The sequence below is a fragment of the Cynocephalus volans genome, chromosome 2 (assembly GCF_027409185.1).
Source record: "Cynocephalus volans isolate mCynVol1 chromosome 2, mCynVol1.pri, whole genome shotgun sequence".
Lineage (NCBI taxonomy): Eukaryota > Metazoa > Chordata > Mammalia > Dermoptera > Cynocephalidae > Cynocephalus > Cynocephalus volans.
Window position 1 is genome coordinate 53994787 of NC_084461.1, and position 24248 is coordinate 54019034.

Below are 24248 nucleotides of genomic sequence, written 5' to 3' on the forward strand. Positions count from 1 at the left end.
CCATTATAATTCAGGTGAAGAAAGTCGTATTATACCCTGCCATCACAGATTGGTAAGACCTAAAGTTTTGAGTCACACCACTTAAAGAAAAGAGCAAGAGCTTATTTAAGCTTTCTGAAATTTGTCGTATGCAATCAGAAGATCATAAAGAGTAGGGGCCAACAGTGGAATTCCAGAGAGAGAGTGCTGCTTAAATAAAAAAATAAATAAATAAAAAGCTTTAATTTTAATAATGTTTAGAATCATGATACCTTTGGAACCGGAAGTAATTACACAGGTTATCTAGCCCAACTTCTCCTTGTTTATAGATTAAGATACTTGAAACTCAAAGAGTTGGAATGCTTGTCTGAAGCTATATATAATTGGCCAGTGGTGCAATCTGTGATAGCATTTCCAGTGTGGTGATCTTTCTATAATGCAACAACTTATCTGTCTTTCTCTTTTCTTACACATAATTTTACTTTTCATATGATAATACCAGCTTGTCACACATTCTGACAGATGGATGGGCAGCTGCAGCCTGATCCTTATGGAGGTGGCTCTAGGACCCAAGTCTCTCCATTCACCCCAAGGCATTCCAGATACCAGGCAGTGGTGTTACTCTGATTTAGGATTTCAGTATATTTTCCAGCCTGTATGCCATAGCTGAGGTACCAGGTGGGGCTGGGTCACCCAGGAGCTAATAACTATCAAGCAGCATCCAAGAAAAAGAGCAAAGAAGGAAAACAGCATAGTGCATAGAAGCTAGTTCCATTTATCAGCTTCTAGTTTATACTTATATCAATCTGGATGGACCTTCCAGAAACCCTGATTCTGTTATCTCCTTATAATTTCTGCCATGCAGAATTCACCACTGCTGGAGTCCTCCTACCTAAACCTCGCTCTCCTCAGCCATTTCCAACATTGGATCACCTAGACATTGATGCTAACCTGGATGGTTCCCAAGCTCATCATATGAGTTCTGCAATTCAGACTTGAAATTAGTTTGGAAGGAGAAACCTACCTTTCCTTTGGTTTCCACTCCCAGACTTCCTGCTCCAAGAGCCTTACCTCTTAGCATACATATTATTCTTAAACTCTTTCTTATACTTTTTAGGATCAAAGCCCAGTTCACTAGGACTTGCCTGACAGGACTGATGAGAAATGAGCTATAGTCCTGCCAGGGACTAAGCTGAATAGTAGCTTCTGTCTAGGCACTATGCCAAAGTGTGAAAAAGGGAAGTTAAAAAATTAAAGCTGGACAATAAGTACAGTGGGTGGGGGAAGTAATCTGTAGTACCAAGACTGGAGAAGATCTTGGACAAATGGAAGACTTAAAAACAAAAGCCTTGAATTAAGAAGAAAGGAGGCTTTATTGGGAGTAATTCTCAGAAACCCTGAGAGCTGACATTGAAAAGTCTTCCCTAAGTCCCTAATGTGACTTTTGCTTACCTATAAGACAAAAATAACCACTTTTTTGACCATCTCCCCCCTGTCTACTTACAGCATAGCTCTCCAGTTTTAATGTAAGCATCATTGCTACTTGGCATGTGGTATTCATTGATTTAATCTTCCTTTTTATGTTTGATGTTTTACTTTTTGATCATTTTGGCACCACACATTTAATTTTAATACTTTACATATTTTTCACCAGCTCATTCAATTACTTTTTGCTTGAGTGAGTCACCCAAATTTTCCATGCCATTGATCTTATAAATACATTTATTTTAAGAACTTAACATTTAAAAATAAAACAAAATAGTTCCTTGGAAAAAATGATGAAAGTGATGCCTATTTTTAAAACAATCTTCAAAAATTACCATAAGAAAAATGGGGAAATGAAACGACCTTGCAATTTTAACCATGAAATAGAAGAGTGTGGAATATACTATAAAGCATATGTACTTCACAGGGCCTGATTTTCCAAATCCTTGCAGTTTCAAGTATTGACCTTGCAAGGACAGGAAATTTTCCTCAGGCTATAAGTCTCTGCTGTACGATAAAGATTTGTGGCACAGCAAGGTTGCTGGCTCAAAGACAGACTAGTCACTGATTGTTACGTAAAGATACTGAGAGATTGCTGTAAGAAGGAATGTTTGCTAAGATCAAGCTTGTGTTGGTAAGATCACTTAATTGTCTACTGGAATGTCATCTGGCTTGTTTCACTGAAAGTTACCAGCCTATACTGTTAAAGTATAACCCCACCTATGTTCTCTTCCTGTAGCTTCCTGGTCTGGAAAATAAATGCAGGAAGAGAACCCCAATTCAGTGTTAATTTCCCAAATGGAAGGGATGCCTCTTGCTGGAGGGTCCCAGGGAAGTTAACCACTTTGGGGCTTCTCACTGCTCAGAAGGGATGGGCTTTGAGTAATCCTTTGCATCTCTGTCACCCAGGGGAAGTGGGGTGACAAATCCATGGGGGGTGCAAAGCAACACAAAGCAACAGAAGAGAACATCACACAGTTTTATAAATTACAGAGTGTAATGATGATATAATTAAAATATAACTCAGTAATCAAATAACAATTGCCTTTAAATGTTTTCCCCCATAAGTAAACTTGATGGATTTATATAAAACAATTATTTAGTGAATAAAAGAGAAATAAAGATTTAGCCCATAATCAATATACTACGGGGATAAAAATAAAGGAATAAATTAACAAAATGATAGGAATAATCTTGGACTTCTATTGGATGAGCTGTCTGGCATTACACTTTCCCCTTGGGAGTTTTTAAATGCTGAATCAAATTTTTTCTGTACTTAGGGCCCAGTCTAATCTTTGAGCTCTGTAATAACTTACATTCAATAAAAAGGTTAAGGTATTAGTGAAATCAGACTTTATTTTAAAGTGAAGTTTTATGCCAAAAGCACCTGGGCTCCGGAGCTGGGGCCAGGGGGTCAGGGACCTCAGCCATGCCCCTCTGACATCAGCACTCAGCCAAGTGATGACCACCAGGCCACTTGTGGAAGTGCCCCAGGCTCCCGAGCCAGGGCAGAAGGTGCGGGAGGGGGGGAAATGAGGGCCTCAGCCATACCACTACTACATCAGTTTCCAGCCAACATCCACCAAGCTGCCACTGGAAGTGCCCTGAGCTCCTGAGCCAGGGCAGTGGGGCACCAAGGGCCTCAGCCACAGCCCCCTATTTCTGCATCAAGCCCAGCGACAACCACCAGGCCACTGTTGGAAGCACCCTGGGCCCCCGAGCTGCAGTGGGGAGGGGGCACCAAGGGCATTAGTCACACTCCCCCAACGTCAGCATCCAGCCCAGCAATAACCACCGAGCTGCTGTTGGAAGCCCCCTGCCAGAATGAGAGGGGTACCAGAGACCTTGACCACACCCCACCCTCCCTCTGGTCTCCCCAGTATCTCTCTCCCCTTTCCCCTCTTCCCCTCCCCCACAACTGCTCTGCAACATCTTAGAATGTAAAAAATTAATTAATTAATTAAAAAGAGAAAGAAAAAAAGTAAGAGGGGAGGAAAAAAAGGAAAATTCTGTAATGATGTTTAAGATTCCTAGTGAGGATATCCATTATAAGATAGACAAATCTCTCTGGGTACTTCGTTGTATTTATTTCTACCTCTTATTCTTGGAATTCTCTTTAATTTCCTGAGCTTAAATCTTAGAAATCCCTTGTTAAAATCATATTCAAGAAATGGAGATAAAGAGCTTAATGAGAAATTTTGCAAATAAACTTCATAGAAAAGATGGTGGTTTGAAGACACATCTATCTCTTCTTAATCAATAGATTCCACTAAAATAACAATAATTTTAAAGAAAAAGGTCTATATGAACAGAGAAAGTTAGAGAAGAAAACACAGCAAAAACTTTCAGGGGGAAAGAAGGTGGATGTTAGTAACTGACAGGAGACACAAGAAATCTGAATTTTAAGCTAGCTGGGGAACTTCCAAAAGATTCACATCAGACTTATGGAAAATGAGGGTAAAGATTTGGCTAACATTTGAAGAACTAGCTAAAAACTTTTTGAAGCTAGATAACTGCAGCACACACACACAACGTACCACCACCACCACGACCAAGAAAAGAGAGACTGTAATGAGGGGTCCCACACACACTTCAGGTGCAAGAGGACTTAGTAAACATTTGCATAGTGAATGTTGAAATCCTCCAACCCCCTTCTTCTGCATGTCCCTCAAAATGGTAGTAGCTACACCTACCCTCCGAAGTGATTGAAAGATTTTCCTCTTGTGAACTGACCAGCCAAAGGTAAAATAACTAAAGAAGGTCTCCAACATGTTACAAATGCACAGTGCTGTAACGTTAAAGCCTGCAGATGACAAACCCTACCCAGGTGCATAGAGTTTCCAATAAGCTTTTTATATTTACACTTTGAAATATGAATAAGCAATGAAAGATCATTAGAGAGCAGAAAACAGCACTTAATTTAAAAATTAAGTAACAAATAAATAAAAAATAAAAGAGCAAGATTAAGAGAGAAAGAAGGAAAATGTCAGTGAAAATAGCAGATTAAATAGCTCTAAGGGTTGGTCACTCTACAGAACATTGAAAAATGGAGTAAAAACTGTCGTAATCAACTTTGTCAAACCTCTGAAAAACAGTCAAGGGTTTATTGCTACTGAGCAAATGCTGAATCTAAAAAAAGGCAACATGAAAATGGTAGGAAACTTTGAACCATTTTTACTTACACTTGCTCCACCCACCTCTCCTTGTTTTTAGTATAAGGTGTGGATCAATGTTCATTGTATCTTTTGCTGGTTGATAGCCAATAAATTTCCTTCTAAGTATTGATGTAGCTATCTCCCACAGACTTTGAAATTTTTTATTTGTATTTTTATCATTACATATAATTTTTATTTTCTTTGAGAAATCCTCTTTCTCCCATAGATTATTTTAAAATATGTTGTTTACTCCTGCTTTCTTTTGATCAGTATTCGTATGGTATAATGTCTACTCAATGTTCTTTCTATGTATTATAAGGGTTTCTGCTCTTGCTGGTGAGCATAAGCATTATTTCTGAGTTTAAGGGACTTTTCCCTTCAATTCTTTTGGATGTTCTTTCCTCAACCTTATGTAGTTTCTTCATGTACATATGTTGATCAGAACTCAGCAGATCACTTGAGAGGGACCCTGTTAGATTTCTGGTCCCTGAAGTTCTCTGTATATGCAACTCTCTCTCCTCTCTGGTACCCTAACCTGTGAGCTCTATCTGCATTGCTCTCCCTGAGTCTCCCTCCGTTTATACGGAGAGGCCTCTGGTTTCTACATGGGTTCCTCCTCCCTGAACCAGGACTGGGACTTTCTTCAGACAGTAAATTGGGGCAATATTATTGCTAACCCGGTTTGCTTTCTATCACTTAGAGATTACTATTCTTTGTTGTCTAATATTCAATAACTTAGTATTGACTGTTTCCAAGTATTTTTTCTCCTTTTTAGCTATTTCAGGTCAGAGGGTAAATCCAGTCTTTTCAATCATCTTCGAAAGGTTTGTAAAACTTGATTCATACCAAAGCAAGCCAAAGAATCAGGAATGCTTGCCTCTCCCTCAACAATCTCTATATCAAATACCTCCCCTTTAAAGGAGAAGTAAATTATGTACGTATAATTGGTCTTTACTATAAACTCCCCTTTAAATAATACTTTCCTAAGGATAATTTGTTATGTCTTTCCTAAGAATAAACATAATAAATACAAAGAATACACTGAAATACTGAAGCCAAACTTTATAGGCCTCTGTTCTAATAGAATAGCTCTTTTGGCTCTCTAGGAGCAAGAGACTTACATGAAGTGATGGAGAGAGCAAGTCTTGGAATTGGACAGAATTTAACCCAATTCTGCATGTATTGTTCACGAATCGTGTGATTCAGAGCATATTACTTTAGCTCTGTTCTAATTTTCTCTCCTATAAAATTGAGCTACAAATTAATATTTCATAGAAATTTCCTAAGAGTTAATTAATAGAGGTCTGCAAAGATCCTAATACTATCTGTGGCAAAGAGTATTTGGTCGGTACAATACAGTAGCTCTGTCATTATTATTATCACTTTATTCTTAATAATGAATGGGAATCAATATGAGTGACCATCCTTTCTTTCTAAAGCTGAGATCCTTCACTATGTAATTCTCAGATTAAATTAATTCCATTCTACATTTGCCTTCTTCGTGCATGCTAGCATTTCTTATATGTTGTCCAGAAGGAAGTTCTCTTCCTCTTCTTTAGGGGAAAGACTTATGTTGGAAAGTTCTAAATTTCTGATATTTGTCTCCTCTTTGCTTCAACAAAATGTTTGTTTCATTTCTAGACAATATCATTTTTTACAGATTAAACTTTACCAAATAATTTTGGAGAGTTGGGAAGACCATGGTATGCTTATTAGATTATCTAAGTTACTTAACAAAATTTTCTTTAGGCACAATGGGGTTAACACCTTTAATGGTGAGTAAAACTTAACTTTAGTCTGTGGTGAGATTGTAGAAACCTGGAAGCTTTTCCCTTCTTTGTATATCTATTGTCTATCAAGATCAGACCAATTCTTAGGAGCAAGTCTTGTGAAAGTTCATGTTTCTAGTCACAAATTCGAGAGAGTAAAGGGCAGGTTGGGGGTAACGTGGGCATGTACTATGGAGAACAGCAATCATTCTGACTCTTTGTGTTTAATATTTTCTTCACCTAAACAGGACATACAAAAAAAAAATATGTGTATGATTTGTAAGAAAAAGTACTGGACTTTTTTAGATACCATATGTTATGTTTATGACATTAATGAGTAGTGATGAAATGAAACTTCTCAGAGAAATATACATTTTCAAAGTAAGTAATAAAAAATGAATTCCAATTCAAGCATATTATACATCACAAAACTTGCTGTCAATGTGAATTATTGAAAATAGCACATTAGAGAAATTATAGATCAAATCTAGTTATGATCTTCTCATTTTACTCTTCCTCTGTGAAAACTGCAGGAACTTTTGCTATTACAATGATAAGTCCACCCAATTTTATAAAGCCCTTCACAGATTCTCTCTTCTTTATAATTATCACTTGTTTCAATTTCCCTTTTAAGAGTTTTTTAATCTACATCTGAAACAATTTATCTTCATCATTATATCAGAGTTTCTCTTTTAGCCATACCAAATATAATGATACCTAAGCAATTAATAATCTCACCATAGCTATCAAGTATAGTTTCTTTTAGCTCCTTAGTTATCGGGGACATAACATTTCTCCTAGTGTTTTAGGTTTTTGTCTTTTGCCTTGTTACTTTCTGTTTCTAGAACATTACACTCTCATCTTGTTTTTTTATTTTCCATTATTCTTTTTTATTCCTATTGATATTTGTTTAAAATATGTTAAAATGTTTCTGCTCATGTTTGATCTTATATATCTTTGCATTTTCTTATGCTCTTTTGCTTATAAAAATACTCTTGGGCATTAGATCTGTATTTGGGGTTTAACTTTTAAAACATTTTACAGCTATTACAATGTTTAATTTTAGATGTTAAATAGTGTTCTTAATTTTAAAAACTCATTTTGAACATATAATTTTTAAAATTTAGAACCTTAAAAATGTTATGTATTTATGTATTTGTAAAACACCTAAAAAGTTCTTCCATGTTTTTACATACTTAGAAGTATGAAAGGAAGGGGTTAAGAGCTAGTTGTATGACTTTTCTCAAAATCCAGAGTATGCTAGAGATTTGAATCTTGCTTGAATCCTTCTTGTATTAACCTAAGATATTGTTATGAAAATATTTAAACCAGAACCAAGATACATGGGAATTTGAATAAGGACTATAAACTGGACCAAACACTGTACCTTATTGTTGAGATTATTTATTAAGTAATGAATGACTAGTATTGATCGGATGTAGCTGTACCAGAGAATAGGAGACGGTCACACACCTCTGTCAGGGCTGCATGGCTATCTGATCCTCGCGTGCACCTGAGAAGGCTGTGTGATGTTCTAGACACCTGGACCTGGAGATAAGTCTGAGCTGAGAGGGTGTGTCTTCCTTCAGCTTCATCTCATGACCACATGTGTCCCAAGTGACTAAGCAATCAGCATTGCACTATTATGTAAAAGCATGGTGTGCTACTGCCTGTCCTGCTTTCTAAAAACTAAATAGAGACCTGGACCACATAATGACATTTCTGTCAATGATGGACCACATATATGATAGTGGTCCCATAAGATTATAATGGAGCTGAAAAATTCCTATGGCCTGCGGACATTGCACCATTGTAGACATTGTAGCCATTGCAGCAACACAGCACTATAACTTTGGGTTTTTTTTAATATAAATTTAGTGTAGCTTAAGTGTACAGTGTTTATAAAGTCTTCACATTCACTCACCAACTTGCCCAGAGCAACTTCCCGTCCTTCAAGTTCCATTCACGCTAAGTCCCCTATACAGGTGTACCATTTTTTTAAATCTTTTATACCATATTTTCACTTACCTTTTCTATGTTTATGTATGCTAAAATACACAAATACCATTATGTTACAGTTGCCTACAGTATTCAGCACGGTAATGTTCTGTACAGGTTTAAAGCCTAGGAGCATTAGGCTATACCGTATAGCTTAAGTGTGTAGTAGGCTAGACCATCTAGGTTTGTTTAAGTGCACACTATGATGCTCGCACAAAGACGAGATCTCTCAACGATGCGTCTTTCAGAACATATCCCGGTTAAGAGATGCATGGCTATAACATGGCCCATGGTAAGCCTATTGTCTCTTATTAGTTTAATATTCAATAGAACCCTAAGTCACTGATGTTAGTGAAACATAAAGTATATTTCAAAATGTCATCTTTTTGTGTGTGTTTTTAATATTTATCGAAATATTTAAAACTCGGCAGAAATAGCCTTAATATTCTTAGTTCTGACTTCTCTGTCACAGTTATAAAAAGAATCAAGCTTATAGCTTTAACTATTTTTTACATTATTACATTTTTTTAACATATTCTTTCAGCAAATATTGGTTGCTCATTTACTATATGTCAATCAATATCCAGACACTGGAGGCTTAGCAATAGAAAATTCAAAGTATGTTCTCTAAGAAGTCATACTCTGATGTAAACAGATAATAAAAAACCAAAAAGAAAAATCTAAGAATAGTAAGTGCTGTGAAAAAAAGAAAAAAAAATGGTAATAAAAAATGAGGATGAAAGAAGAGGTACAGCTGACCCTCCATATCCGTGGCTTCCCCATTCATAAAATTCAACCAACTGTGGGTCAAAATATTTGAAAAATAAATTGCATCTGTACTGAACATTAAAAGACTTTTTTCCTTGTCATTATTTCCTAACCAGTATAACTACTATTTACATAACATTTACATTGTATTAGGTATTATAAGTAATCTAAAGATGATTTAAAGTATATAGGAGGTGGGGTAGGTTATATGCAAACACAATGCCATTTTATACGCCATTTTATATCAGGGACTTGAGCATCCATGGATTTTGGTATTCAAGTGAGGTCCCAGAACTAACTCCCCACAGATACTGAAGGACAAGTATAATTTCAGTTAATGTCTCCACATTTTTCTAGGAAAACAACAAAAACAAAAAATAACCTGTGGTGTTTTGGTGGCTTAGTGGTGTTAAGGTGAGCTTCGAAGTTTGTTTTTTTTGCAAAGTTTAGCTAAAAACAATATTTATTGTATTACTTGTAGAAACTAAATAGTGTCAATCTTCATTTGAATGAGTACAGTAAAAAAGATTTGTTTCTCACTGTCAAGTTACTGTACATCAAAACATGTAGTGAGCTGCTGGTCTTTGAGTCGGTGATTATGACCAATGTGTATCATTCCTCAGTGTTAGAGTTTTGCCATCTTTAAAATGAAAGCAGCCAGTAATTAAGTCAAATGTTCATGATAGAAATGCTAGAGGAAAACAAAAAGAAAAGAGGTTTGGTGACTGCCTTTTGTACCTTATGTTAGGATTGTAGTGTTTAAGAAGGCAAACCAAATACTTAACGTTTCTGTTTGGACTCTTCTCTGAAGAGGATACTAAGCAGTAGTGAAACCAGCAGGTTCATCACAGTCACTTTAAATTATATAGACTATTACAAGGGTTTAATAAGTGTATATTGAAGGAATAAACGTTGTATTGGTTCACTTTGAGGACAGTGACGGTTTATGATGTTTCCATGCTAATAAACGTTTGGCATTGGGAGAGACATGGTCATTGAAGTCATTTCAAACGAGTAATGAAGAAGTCACAGCTTTATAAACTGCAGTGTAATTTAGAAAATAAAAATTCAAATATCTCAAACAATACAGTAAACTTCCTACCAGGAAGTTACTTTTGAAATACAAACACACATACCTCAACTCTTAGATATAGTATGTTCTCAGATAAATTAGAAGAATTCTCTGATTTAAGAAATCTTAGCACTTTTTAAGTCATTGCATTAAAAAATCCAGTTATGTGTGATGTTCATTTAGTGCCAAATATCAGATTGCAAATGGAAAACTAAAGACTGCTAACCAGGTGTTTTCAACCTCGAAATTTTTCATCATCATAAAACCAAAAGAGTAAAATAAAATTCCTTAATATCACAGACTTTATTTAATCTGATATTATCTCCTTTTTAACCCTTATTACAAGATAGGTTGTAATACTATCCTTGTTGTTTCCCAAAGAAGTACATAGGGAAGGAAATTTTTAATTATGGAAAGACTTTCTAGTAGTCAAAGTATTTTCCTCTTTTATTCTTTGCAAAATAATTCCTGGTTTGATTTTTGTTTGACAACAGATATTTGATCAAATTTTCTATGTTTATAATAAACTTCTCACAATACCACAAATACTCAGTTTTCTGAAACTTTGTTTAGGACTTTCATCTCAATTTCAGAGATCTGCAAATCACTAGATAACTTCAAAAGTATTTCATCAGGACCATCTGAATTCCATTCTTCTTTTGAATATTTGCTTTTGCATCATTTTTACAACTCTAAAGAATTAAAACAAATTAAACCATCTTAGAGTGAAGTTTCATTTCATTTTAAAGAGTTTTGACTTGCAAAGCATTTTTCACAGACTGAATGTACTGCACTGAAACTAGATTGCTCAATGAAATTACCATTTATGCCCAGTTTATAAAACATGCTACCTCTTCCAGTCGATTTCTGGATTTTTAAGGTACATGAACCACTGGTATCATTTTTATCCATATGTAGAATGTAAAACGTTTATAGAAGTCTCATTCAATTGTTTTTTTGTTTGTTTGTTTTTTTAGCAAACTAGCAATTTCAGCTTGGATTCCCACATTACGTACAGGAATAGTACAGATTGGTAATTCCTTCATAATATTCAGCAAGACTATCACTGAAAAAAGTGATTGTGACCATCTTATCTCAGAGTTATTAGGAAAACTAAGGAAATAAAATTAAATACATAAAAAATTTTCAAAAGAGCAATGCGACTATAAGTTATTCTCATGTAAATTTCTGTAGGAAATATCATATTTAAAAAATGTATTTGTAACAACATTATTTCAGATCTTGGCGACTAATTCCAACTAACTTAAATGAAGCACAAATCAAGTAAAAATAATTTCTAAGTCACGTAGAATTTTGAATATTTCATTTCACGGGAAATGTCATGGTATTCATGTTTCTGCCTAACGAAAGTTTGTTATTGTCTTAGACTCCAATAAGCAAGCAATTCTGAGAGCCAAAACTAGTTTTTTCTCACCAAAATGAAAGAGATGCTACTTTTTTAAGACATGTAGTCTAGCAAGGCTCAAAGAAAAAGAATGGGTTGTTTTTACTTTTTTTGTTTGATAAACAGGTTTTGGTGAAGGCAATATAGTATACATATACTTTTTACCTAATAGGATAAGTGCATACATTCTTAAAAAATATCTTTAGGACCATAATGAAGTATCATGTAAGTAATCTCTTTAGCAATTGTTGAATAGCTGATCTTGGGGGATATTGACTATAAGAATCAAGATTCTTTTTTGTAATCTTTTTAAAAATTTTGTTTTGCTTGGTCATTGTGTTTTTTACTGAGTTATATCTTACAGACAGTAAAATGCAAGAATTCTAATTGAATACCTGATGTCTTTTTTTTACCTGTGAATATACCTGTGTACCCATCATTCAAATCAAAATAGAGAATCTTTCCAACATCTCAGACAGCTCTCTCATGCTTTTCGCCAAGGGTAACCACTTTTCTGACTTCTATCTCCATACAATAGTTTTGCCTGTTCTTGAACTTCATATAAATGGAACCATCTTCTATGACTAGCTATTTTTCCTCAAAATAGTGTTCATGAAAGTGTTTCGACAAAGCCTGCTATAATTTGCACATTCCCATACTAAATTTGCTGGATTTTTCTGAGGAATAAATTAGCTGCTAGGGCTGGTCAGAAGCAACGTAAGAGGGAGTGTCTTCTAATCTGTTACTTTATACCACAATGTATTGCTTCCCAAATCATGTTTACCTGATTATCCTTCTTGTGGTACTCAACGAATGTTTGCATAGTCAATAAACAATTATCAGCTACTAGAATGCCAGAGGGATCTCTGTCTCATCTGTGGTTAGAGGTTTTATGTCTATTCCCAAGAATAGAGTGCGGCTTAGAGAAATCATGCAAAGGATATTTGTCAAATGATTGAATCGTTGGCAAACTCAAAGGACTCTTTAATATTCTTCTCCCTAGGTTTCCACATCTTGATATTATGAATTCAGAGTTTTGTGCTCATAATATGCATTTGGACACTGGTCCAAAGACCCTTTGAAATAAAAGCTATGTTCAATAAAATAGATCAGGTCAAAACACAGTCAGTAGTGTCCCCTTGTCAGAGTGACGGACTTTACTCTCTGGAGAAACTTTATAAAGAGGGAATTAAAAAGCGAGCAAGTTTAATACCCGATATTAAGAATCAGAGAAAAAAAAAAAAAAAAAGAATCAGAGAGGATGGAAGTTTAGCTTGGTAGAAAAAACTTCGGACCCCGGGTTGGGCTGTGAGTGCTTGCTGAGATTGCACGATAGTCTGGCTTTCTGACCTCAATTCAATTGGCTCAAATGTTTAGTCCTGTAGTTGGTCTCCTTCGAAAGCCAAAGTCTCATAGGCATTTGGTAAGTATCAACAGAAATCTCTTTTAATTCATACAGGAGAAACTTTACATACGAATTCAACTAACATTTTAAATGTGCCTTTCCAATGTTATCTTGTAGCTTGGCTCACAATTACTTTGCTAGGTTGTTTGCTATTGAAAATCCAGTTTTAATGTCTAAAGGGTATTAAGGGTCAAAATGGTTGGTTTTGTTTTGTTTTATGAAAACCAGGGGGTATCTTAAAGAATTTGTGAATTACTTTTTCTATTTTTTCATTCACTGCTTTTAGTTTTAGCTCTTGAGATGTGTTCTTTAGCAAAATTATATATGCTCCAACATAATGACTGATAGCATACACTTTCAGCTAAATAAAAACAGCAGTCTTTGCATGATACCCTCTAAGTTTTCTCAGGTGGAGGCTGTTATGATGATAGTGCTTCCTAAGAAATCTGGTTGAATTTAATAGACAAATGTGGATTCATTACAATAGAAAGCAGGACCACATCCAAAGAGTGACTGCATTGGGATTGATTTGCTGTAACCTACATAGAAAGGTGAGTATAAATGCCCATATAAAGCCTTTGACTCACTGACCAAAATTTATTATTTATCTTTCCTTCCATTTCCACCCCCCTCCACCAACACACCTGAAGTCTTGCTCAGGACATGATTTGGCCCCAGAATGTTTAGGTGAGAGAAACTGTGTATGCTAAAAGCTATTTTTGTACTTACAGAAGTGCAGAATACATAACATGCTTTATTTGAAGTCAGGGTTGACTTTAGGGCTCACCCTGGAGAGCTGGAAATACCTCTTTATTTCCCTCTTCCTCTCAGGTATTACTCTTCTATTCCTACCTTTCAGTGAGTTTTTACCCTGCTGAATTCAGATGTAGTTCATATTTTGTTATTTTTTGGCAAAATGGGATAATTGGCATGCAAGTCAAGGAAATGTAGGATGTTATTTTTCTTTTAATCTCAAGGCTGTGCAGTAATGATTGCTCTACATAAGAGGAATCTCCTGATCGGTGGGTGACAGGTAATGTGCCGTGCGTGAAGGCAGCAGGAAATGCTCTCACATACCTTGAGATGAGCTTTTATTCTTATTCATTCCATGTTTCCCACCATGCCCACTGCTAAATGCATGTCACTTACTTCTTCAGTGGAGTGTTAGGGTCATTTACAGTTTGTTATATATTTTTTCTTATGCATAGCTTTCAAATACTTTAAAGCACAGAGGAATGACTTACTCCTTAACATCTATGCTGTATACAGGTACCTATATTGAGCTCTGCGGCGCATTGCTCTAGGTAGCTGGTATGTCACTGGCTTCCATCTGTGGCCACCCTGTACATGGCCTGCTGTAAGGCCCATTTCAGCAAGAGTTAATGATAATGACACTTCTGCTTTTCCTCATCTTTTCTTAAGCTCACAATATGATGGTAGATTGGACAGGTGATATTGACATGTTAGTGTTCAACAGCTTTCTTTTTTGTATGATTTTTGAAAATATTAGACATATTTTGCATATTATAACATAAAGGGTGAAGTCATGTTAGGCAAAAGATAAACTTTGTGTCAAATATGCTGTGATAACCAGGAAGACGGTTACCAAGTAATTAACTTTCTCATCTTTCAGCTGCATGATAGTATTATAATTGTTAAAGTAAATTAAAATGAAGATCAGGTCTGAAGAATCCCTGAGCACCTGGAGTCAATAAGTTCTCATGAATAACCTTAACTTTGCTTGATTTGCAAACCAAAGCAAAATTTAACTTGACCTGTTTCTTATAAATACCTATATTAAAGAAAAGCAGAACTTAAGCTCAAGCAATCAGAAGCAGCCAACAACTTTATCATTATATAACTCATAATTTTTCAAAGGGATAGACCAAATAAGGCAAACATAACTGTAACCAATCAAATGTTTTCTTTTTACTACTTCTGCTCTCACGCTGTAAAAGCTTGTCTCTTATGCTTCTTCAACAGAGCCCCCAAAACACTCCTGGCTCGGAACTGCCCAATTCATGAACTGTTAGCTCAAGTAAAATCTTGAACATTTTACTATCCCTTGGTTTACCTTGTTGATATAATTAACCACCATTCTGAAGTCAGCTGTGGCCATGTGATTTTCTCTGGCTAACAAAATGCAAGTGGAAGTGATGTTTCTGACTTCGGGACAGAAGCTTTAGAAGTCAGTATGTGCTCATCATTTTCCTTTTATCTTCTGCTACAACAATTTGCAATATCCCAGAGGGTGGCTGCTCCATAAACATGTAGTCTCAGTGAGAATTCAGCTTTTTTAGGTTAAGCCTCTAAGACTTAGTTTCTTTGTTTTCATCACTTCACTGCAATAATTGTATGCTTTCTAATTTCTTCACATACCTTCTCTAAATCCTAAGAAAATATGTGTTCCCAGATATTCAGATAGTTTCCCTCATTAAGGCCTATGGATATTTCCCAGTGATTTCAGGAATGAGCCCAGAACTTCACCATTTAATTTAAGGTCCACCCACGAAGAGCTAGCCATTGAAGGAGAACACTTTATTTACTGTATCCCTATAGTAAAGAAGGGATATTTTACAGATGTTTTCATTAAAATAGGCCTTCTCTTTCTTCCATACAAAGTGTCCTCACTACCATTCAAGTAACTCTTGAAATTTCTTATATTATAAAACTGCGCTCTAATCAGGGAAACCAAGTTGGGTGGGTGGGTGGGTGGGTGGGTGTGGGTGTGGGTGTGTGTGTGTGTGTGTGTGTGTGTGTGTGTGTGTGTGTGTGTGTGTGTGTGTGTGTGTGTGTTCTTTAGCATCTGGCCAGTGTGGGGATCCGAGCCCATGACCAGTGTTATAAGGCTGAGCTCTAACCAACTGACCTAACTGGCCAGCTTGGAATTTCTTATGTAGCACATAACCTCACTATAAAAGCAGAGGGAGAAAACTTTTATTGAACTTCATCAGTACAAAAATGCAACAACCTTTATTTCAGTAATCCAAGGGGACTTCTGGCCCTTTATCTAAAGAACTAAGGACTAGGATAGAGTCATGTAAATAGGGTGATTCTCACCTCAAATATTGCACAATATTATTCAATACCATAAACAATCAATCACCCAAAGAAATTCTCATATGATACCAATAAATAAAAAGCCTGAGCATGCTCACTGTGAGATGAAGTTCAGTGTGTAGGGACAGGAGGAGCTCTTAGAGATGGCAAATTATCAAGCTGTGAAAATGTCAGCAGCTTAAGTAAAAATTAACAGAGGGTAAAAGCCATATCTGTTTAATTTGTTAATACTGCAGAGCTGCAGAAAAGGAACTTTGTTTGCATGTGCACATACACACATGTACATGTATAAACATTTTGACAAATGATTTTGATGTTAAAGTTATTTTAAAGTTTTGAGTTTTCTCAAGCAACTGAGACAATGGGCTGTATAAAATCTAAATATTTAATTATGAAGAATACGTGAAGTAATTGTCACTTATTTGATGTGCATTTGTGTTTGTATGTTGAGTGGGATAGTTATATAGATATTGTGTGGTTCCAAATTCTTGTTGCATATGTTTGTCTCATTTAGACCATGATAAATATCTAACTTCATATTGCACTGTAGCTAGAATACCAAAAGTGGCATTTATTTGTACAGATGAAGGCAAAAATGACATGGATACAAGTGTCAGATAAAACAAAACTCCAGAAAGATGAACACTAGGGCAGTGCTATAAAATAGAAGCACAGATGTCTCTAGTCTAATCACTGACACTCTTTCACGTAGAGGCCGCTTTTACATTTGCATCTTTTTCTCCCTCAGATTGTAAAAGAGAGGCTTACTATTGTTATAAGGTGTTGTAACACTCGGGTCATTTTCCATGAGTGAAAAAGGGACAGATATATAATATGCTGGTAGATTATGTTTCCAAAAATGGGTGCAACAATAGCACCCAACCCACATGACCTTATCAATGTGACCTTTCTACTCAACAATATAGAGAAGAAGTCTCTTTCCCCTACGCTTGATTTGGGCTAGCTCTATTACTTGTTTTGACCAATAGCATTCAGCAGGAGTGAAACTGTTAACTTCTCTGACCTGGGCCTTACAGAGAATGGCAGACTGTGCCTTTAAATCTTGGAACCCTCCTTCTTGGAACCCAGCCACAATTTGTTGAGGAAACCCATGTCAAGAGGCTTGCATGGTGGAGAAACAAAGCTCCTAACTGAGACCTCAGCTGAGCCTCTTGCTGGCAGCCAGCACCATTTTTCAGGTATATAATCAAAGCCACTTTGGATGTTGTAGTCAAAATCACCATCTAATTCATGAGAAACCCCAGCTGACACTACATGGAGCAGAACTATGCAACTAATCCCAGGCTGAACTCTTGACCCTCAGAATCATGAAGGTATAAAGTGATTGTTATTTTAAGTCACTAATATACTTTATTTTATTTTTTAAAATTTTTATCATCGTAAAATATACATAACAAAATTTGCTATTTTAACCATTTTTAAGTGTACAATTCAGTGGCATTAATTACATTTACAATATTGTCCAACCGTCACCAGTATCTATTTCAAAACCTCTTTTATCACCCTAAACATAAACTCTTATTAAGCAAGAACTCCACATTCCCCACTCTCTCCAGCCCCAAGAAACCCCTAAACCAGTTTCTATCTCTATGAATTGTCTATTCTAGATATTTCTTACACATAGGATCATACAGTATTTGTCCTTCTGTGTCTGGCTTATTTAGCATAATTTTTTCATGGTTCATCCATGTTGTAGCATATATCAGAATTTCATTCCTTTTTATGGGTTAATAATGTGCTATAATATATCTGTAAACCTTATTTTGTTTATCCATTCATCTGCTGAGGGACACTTAGGTTGCTTTTATCTTTTGGCTATTATGAACAGTGTTGCAATATACGCTGATACACAAGTATCTGTTTGAGTCTCTGTTTTCAACTCTTTGGGGTATATACCTAGGAGTGAACTTGCTAGATCATGTGAAAATCCTATGTTTAACTTCTTAAGGAACTGCCAAACAGTTTTCCATTTTACATTCCCACTGAGCCATTAATTCTTGGGGTAGTTTGTTCCACTGCAATAAATAAAACAAGTACCATACCATATTTATCAACACTTGTATTACCTAAGGAGCTCTCGAGGACACCATAAAAATTCCTGGAATAGAGAAAGAATATAGAGATTTAATAGTTCTCAAACTATCTGAAAGTTCTAAACCCAATAAGAACATCTGTAGAGTTGTACCAAATACCTGTAAAAACTCATGAAACAATTCATTTGTATACCACATCCCCTGTCTGTAGTTCAGCTTTTCTTAGCACCGAGCACTAAACATATTAAATTATTATCTAATTAAATTTGCCCTTGTTATTTGACATCCTGCATAAATCTTCATCTTTTCTACCTGCATATCCAGTACTCTATCATTCTTATAGTTCCTTAATATAGGAATTTCTTATTTTTTGATTTTTAAAAGTTTGTTGATGTCAAGCAGGAGGAAGAGAGAGAAGAAACAGGAGAGGGAAAAGAAAAAGAATTAGTGTTTTTAAAAAAATTATTTCCTAATTTAATATAAAAAGAGTTCAAATAAGTTAGGGAACGCTAAATAACATGATACTCTTGATGAGTTACAATATGTTAGCACTTTAGGTATTCAAAGAGTTCCATAGGGGGAAAAAACATTTAATTTTATTTTTACTCACAGTTTGCCAAAATTTATATGACCAGGGAATTCCATTTTCATAGACATTTGTTAACATGCCAGGTAACATAAATTTGCTCTTCTAAGGTATGTCAATACCAGGAATTTTCATTTTTTTTTTTTTGAAATTTTCTCCCCAAAATATTACTCAAAAATATCCTTATAATTGGTTTGTCTCACAATCATAATCTGGACTCCTTGAATGCTAGTGAATGTGTGCTTCAACAGTATGCATGACGTTTCTAGCGATAGTAAGTGCTAAACAGTTATCAGGCAAGTTATATGAATTAATAGCTCCTAGGTTGAGGCAAACTGCTTGCAGTATACACATCTCCCAATTGTTCCTGACTGGGCGAGGGAGGGAGAGGCGTGTATGTGGGAGCGGGAGGGGAAGTATGGAGAGGGTGCACTGGGAATGAAGGTGGAGTTAGAATCACAGAGTCACTCTAAAGCAGTGGTTTTCATCTTTTGCTGCGTATAGAATTGAGGCAGGATACACCAGGGACCTGCTCTGGGGAGGCTGCTCGTGGACATTCAGGCTGCTCAAGCTGACACCAGCCAGCAACACCTTACCCACCGTGCCAATCAGCTTGCCCTTCTTCAGAGCTCTGTGGTTTTCTGAGCAGGAAACAGAAGTACAAAACCCCCTGGTTCTTTGATTCTCAGGAAAGAGCTTGCTCAAGCAAAAGGGCACCCAAACCCCTTTTCCTCCCCCTTTTTCTTGAATATCCCTCCCTTTAGTTAAGACAGAGAAGCACCCCCATCCGAAAACAACATATAAACCCTTTCCTAAGGATTCATGGGGCTCTCTTTACTTGCGAGGAGATGCCTACACCCCCTCTCTGCCTGTACTTTGGCTTTGCAATAAACTTTGAGTGTGAGTGTGACTCTGCCATGTGAGCTTGAAGTTATTGTGGGTTCCTGATGGGATTCTTCCCTTGGGAAATTCAAGAACCTGTGCCTCTGACTTCAGAATCATTTGGAGTGCTTTTCCAAATCTCTATGTTCAGACCGCATCCCTTACCAACTAAATCAGAAACTCTGGCCCAGCTAAGTATATGTTTTAAAGCTCCCAAAGTAACTGTAATGTGCAGCCAAGGCTGAGAACCACTGTTCTAAAGTGATTAGGATAATAGGAGGAATGTAGGGAAAGTTATATGCCAACATTCCGACTTAAGGAGATAATGTCCGATCCCAGTGTTGGACACCAAGGACATTTTAGAAAGTTTTCTTACCTGTCTGAATAATACATGCCAATTTTCTTTAAATATTGGTTTTCTTATATTTACCCTTCTCTAGTAGACCTGGGTAAACTTGATTTATCTTAATACTTTAGAAGCAAAAGATTAGTCAGAGGTTCTTCAGCTTCCACACATGACAGTTTCACATGTGGAGCTGTGTCAGTTACTTCCTACAATCAGGGTGAATTCCAGATTTTTATACTTCTTGATATTTTTTATGTTTTCAGAGTAAGTATAAATGCAGAAATTTCAGGACAGCAGAAGGCCTCCAAAAATAGTAAAAATATTCTCCTGTCACTTTTTATTCTTTATCCCGAACACTATTACCTGATACCTGTATGCTATTACTACATAGGTTTCAGCCCTCTGTCAGAGATTTCATCTGTAACTTTCAAAGTGTGAGCACTGTTTTAGGTTCAATATAGTACATGTTAAATGTTACACAGGAGTTATAAGATTCATTAAAAGAAAAAGATTAATTGAACATTTCGCAACACAGGGTTTTTATAGAAATGTTACTACCTACCAACCACCTGTCAAGGTCAACATTTCAAAACTCCAACATGTAGTAGGAAATACTGGTTAAGATGTTGAGATCCTGTAATGGTTCTGTCCAACAATTTAATTTTGCCCCAGAGAGGTATAAACTTTTAGAAACAAATATTTACTTATACTCCCTGTGTGCAAAATACAGAGAGACAAAGAGAGGCGACAAAGAGGGCAGCTTTCTAAAGAGGAGGACATGAAATTTAACTCGTCTTTGAGTTCCACGGGCTACTCCAGTACATTTCCAATAACTACCCATCCCCTCCTTTTTTCTTAGTCTAGCCAGAGTGACTTCTGTTATTTGAAACCTCCTAAACGTTAATTACCTAAGTCTCTGGGATAGCTTGTTTTGGACCCTAGGTCCAATTCACTGAAAATTTTAAGAACTCTTAAAATTGAGAGTTGCAGGCACATATGCCTTAGGAAGTCATGGGATTTTGACGAACCCAGTGGGAATTTGAATAAATACTTACACCATGAAAAAAATAAATAAATAAAGGAGTTCTTGTGGCCAACTGCACAAATTTACTTTCCGGCTCTCTAAATACTGGATTTGTAACCTTGGGCAAGATGCTTAACTTCTCACTGCCTCTGTTTTCTCACCTCGTAAATAGAGGTAATAATAGGGCCTATCTAATGAGATTGTTTTAAAATGAAATACATCGATATATGTAGAGCACTTAGGACAGTATTTGCTGGCTAGCGAGTGTTTCACATTGGTAGCTATTATTAGCATTATCACTGGAAACTTGCAGGTTCACTGTCTGTAACAACCATTTTAAAAATGAAGCTTAGTCGTACTTTGGGAAAATATACCACAGAATTTCACAAGGTAGATGTTGGCCCACAGAGACTTTGTGCCATCATGATTTGCTCTCCACCTTCACCTCCACATGTACTCAAAGTCCCACAGGCAGTTGAGATGGGATTGCAGGGGATTCCAGGGTGCAGATGGGGAGCAATGGGTGGTTAGGACCACCACTCTCTTTGGGATATTCTGTTCGGGTTGATCAATGTGTCTATACAGTTGTTGGGTATGGAATAGTGAGTCTATATAAGATGATGAGGTGTTGTGCCTGGCCATGTGCCTGGAGTGTGAAGATCCATGCTGTGTGTAGACTGATCCGTGTGTTCAGAATGCTCAAGATTTCTGAGATTTTTTTTCTCTATGTTGGGTTCTTATTAATTCATTATATCTCAGCTCCAAACTCAAGAGAGGACTGGTCTGAATGGCTTACCTTTCTCTGAGTCTAATCTGATCAGGGTGGCTGGGACCATGCACTGATGGAAAATGCCAGTCTCTCAAGGCATTGTCCACACCTTTACATCCTTCCTGCAGCATTTTACAGGACTGGAGGAATGCCTGCTCCTCAAGGGTAGCCATGGGCAGGGAGTGTGAGTGTGGGCTCTGCTAGGACTGAGCCTCCCACACTCTAGCAATCACCTTCAGCCTTGCTGCTTGTTTCCTAAGCAAAATCAATTTTGCTCCACTTCAACCTCAGCCCCACCCCCACTGTTCTAATAGGCAGAGGACGGGGATAGAACTGGCTGGGTCCAGACAGGAGTATGTCTCTTACATAGCCTGGGAAATTGATTTTTCTCTAATGTGTCCAGGACCTAAAGAGAGACAGAGGATATAAACAACTAAAACAAATTAAAGTTATCTAATAGCTGGGTCTCCTAAAGGAAAGCCTAAAATAGTTCCTCTTCTTACTGTACCTGATAGTTGTAACCACGGCACTTACCAAGGTACCCATCAGGTTCTCACTGATCAGGCAAGATGATGGTTGACTCTTCCATTCAAGAATATAATTGATACAGCTCTGATTTGCTCTTTCTGTTTGTATTCCTAACTCTTACATCTGTTGTTTAAAGAAGTAGTTCTTATGGCAAAGTACAGTATTATGCTATATTGTGCTATCATTTCCTTATACAAATTATGGAAGAAGCCTCGGGATCACAGGAATCCCCAGATCATCCAGGAGGCAAAGAGAAAAAGTGTAAGAAACAAGAGAGTTATTTTCTGTCCACAAGGTTATAAACCAAATGAGTCAGGTAATGTCTAGAAGTAAGGTATAGAAAGAAAGCTTTCACTGCAAAGAAAGTGAGGGGCAGAGAGGACATCTTCGACTTCACATTGTGGAAAGATAAACTCCCTAGATAACTGGACAGATTTAATCACTGAGAACTCTTCCCCCACCTTATCTCAAAATTGGTCGAGTAGCATTTTAGGGACCATTTAGAATACGTTCAGTGTTCATTAGCCTTGCGGTTTTGATGTTCTCCTGTATGCTCCTACACACTCTGCTGTATTTCAAAAATTATCACATTTTGGAATGTAATTATTTAATGTATATCTCTTCCTTCCTTCCTTCCTCTTTTTGCTCCAGTACACATATGGATGCATATTCATGAACATACCTATGTGTACATACATTCAGAATAGTGTTATGTCAGAAATTATTAAGGGTCTTCACAAGGAAGGAGATGGATCTATATCTCTCTGGTGGGAGATTCTAAGGCTGTTTGCTTTTCACAAATATCCTTTACTCAAATACCTGGACTGTGTAAAAGGAACACATAAAGTCTATGGAGAATTTTCCTCCAACAATCAGAATCATGACTTGCCTGACATATGATGGTTAAGTTAATGTCTAAGAAAATAAACACCCTGTTAAGGAACTCTCACTTTAGCAGGATTTAGAAAAAATGAAAATAAAGTCAGAAAGCTATTCTAATAAAATTACACATAAAACACTATAGAAATATAGATGTAAAAGTAATTAAATCTACTGGGGATGGTCCAAATACAGACTGTCTTAGAGAAAGATCCACTTAGACTGTAAAGTTATTAGATATTCAAGCAGAAATAAGGAAAAGAATACAGAGGATGTAGGGGGGAGATAGTATAATTAAAAGAGCAGGGTTTCTCAGATATTTTATCTTAATACATACCATAAGACATTTGCACATATCATTATTCCTAGCCTGCAAAAAAACCAAGATGTATTCTCTTCATTATATAAATCACCACCTCTCTTATCTTCGAGTATCGTATAAGCTTAGGGTTGGAAAGGATCTTACAAGGGCTCTAGTTAATTCACCTGGTGATCTTTGAGTCAACTTTATATCCTTATCAATTGTCGTATATCCTAGGATTTGATATCTCAAGGAACTGAAAATTCACAACTACCTCAAGCAGTCCGTCTTATCTCTGGGTAGCAATGACCATGGAACATGTGCCCTTAGACTAAACCTAAATCTTTCTTTATCTTTGGTTCTATTTCTTGAAGCCATCCAAACAAATGTAGGATTCACAATAAACAACTTAAAAGGTACTTACTTCCCTCTTTCTTTTAAAGACTAAACATATTGGGCTCTGTTCTTGCCATTTTTCATGTAACATCATTTTTAATCCTCTATGTTTCTGGTAATTCTTCTCTAAATATACTGTTTTAAAAAAGGCAGGTCCACTGTGGCTGTCGTCCAGTCTGGGTTCTGACTTTAATTTAGAAAATTGGTTTATGAGCTTTGATTGCAGTCAGAATCAAATAATATTAATACAATGAAATGTTAGCAGATAGCCCAAAGATTATTGCTGCACACCAACGTGTAGCCTTAGAAGCTGTGAGCATTAATAGAGTTCAAAGGAAGACAAAGAATAACACAGATGTTTCAGTACTTAATGATGAAACAAAGAAT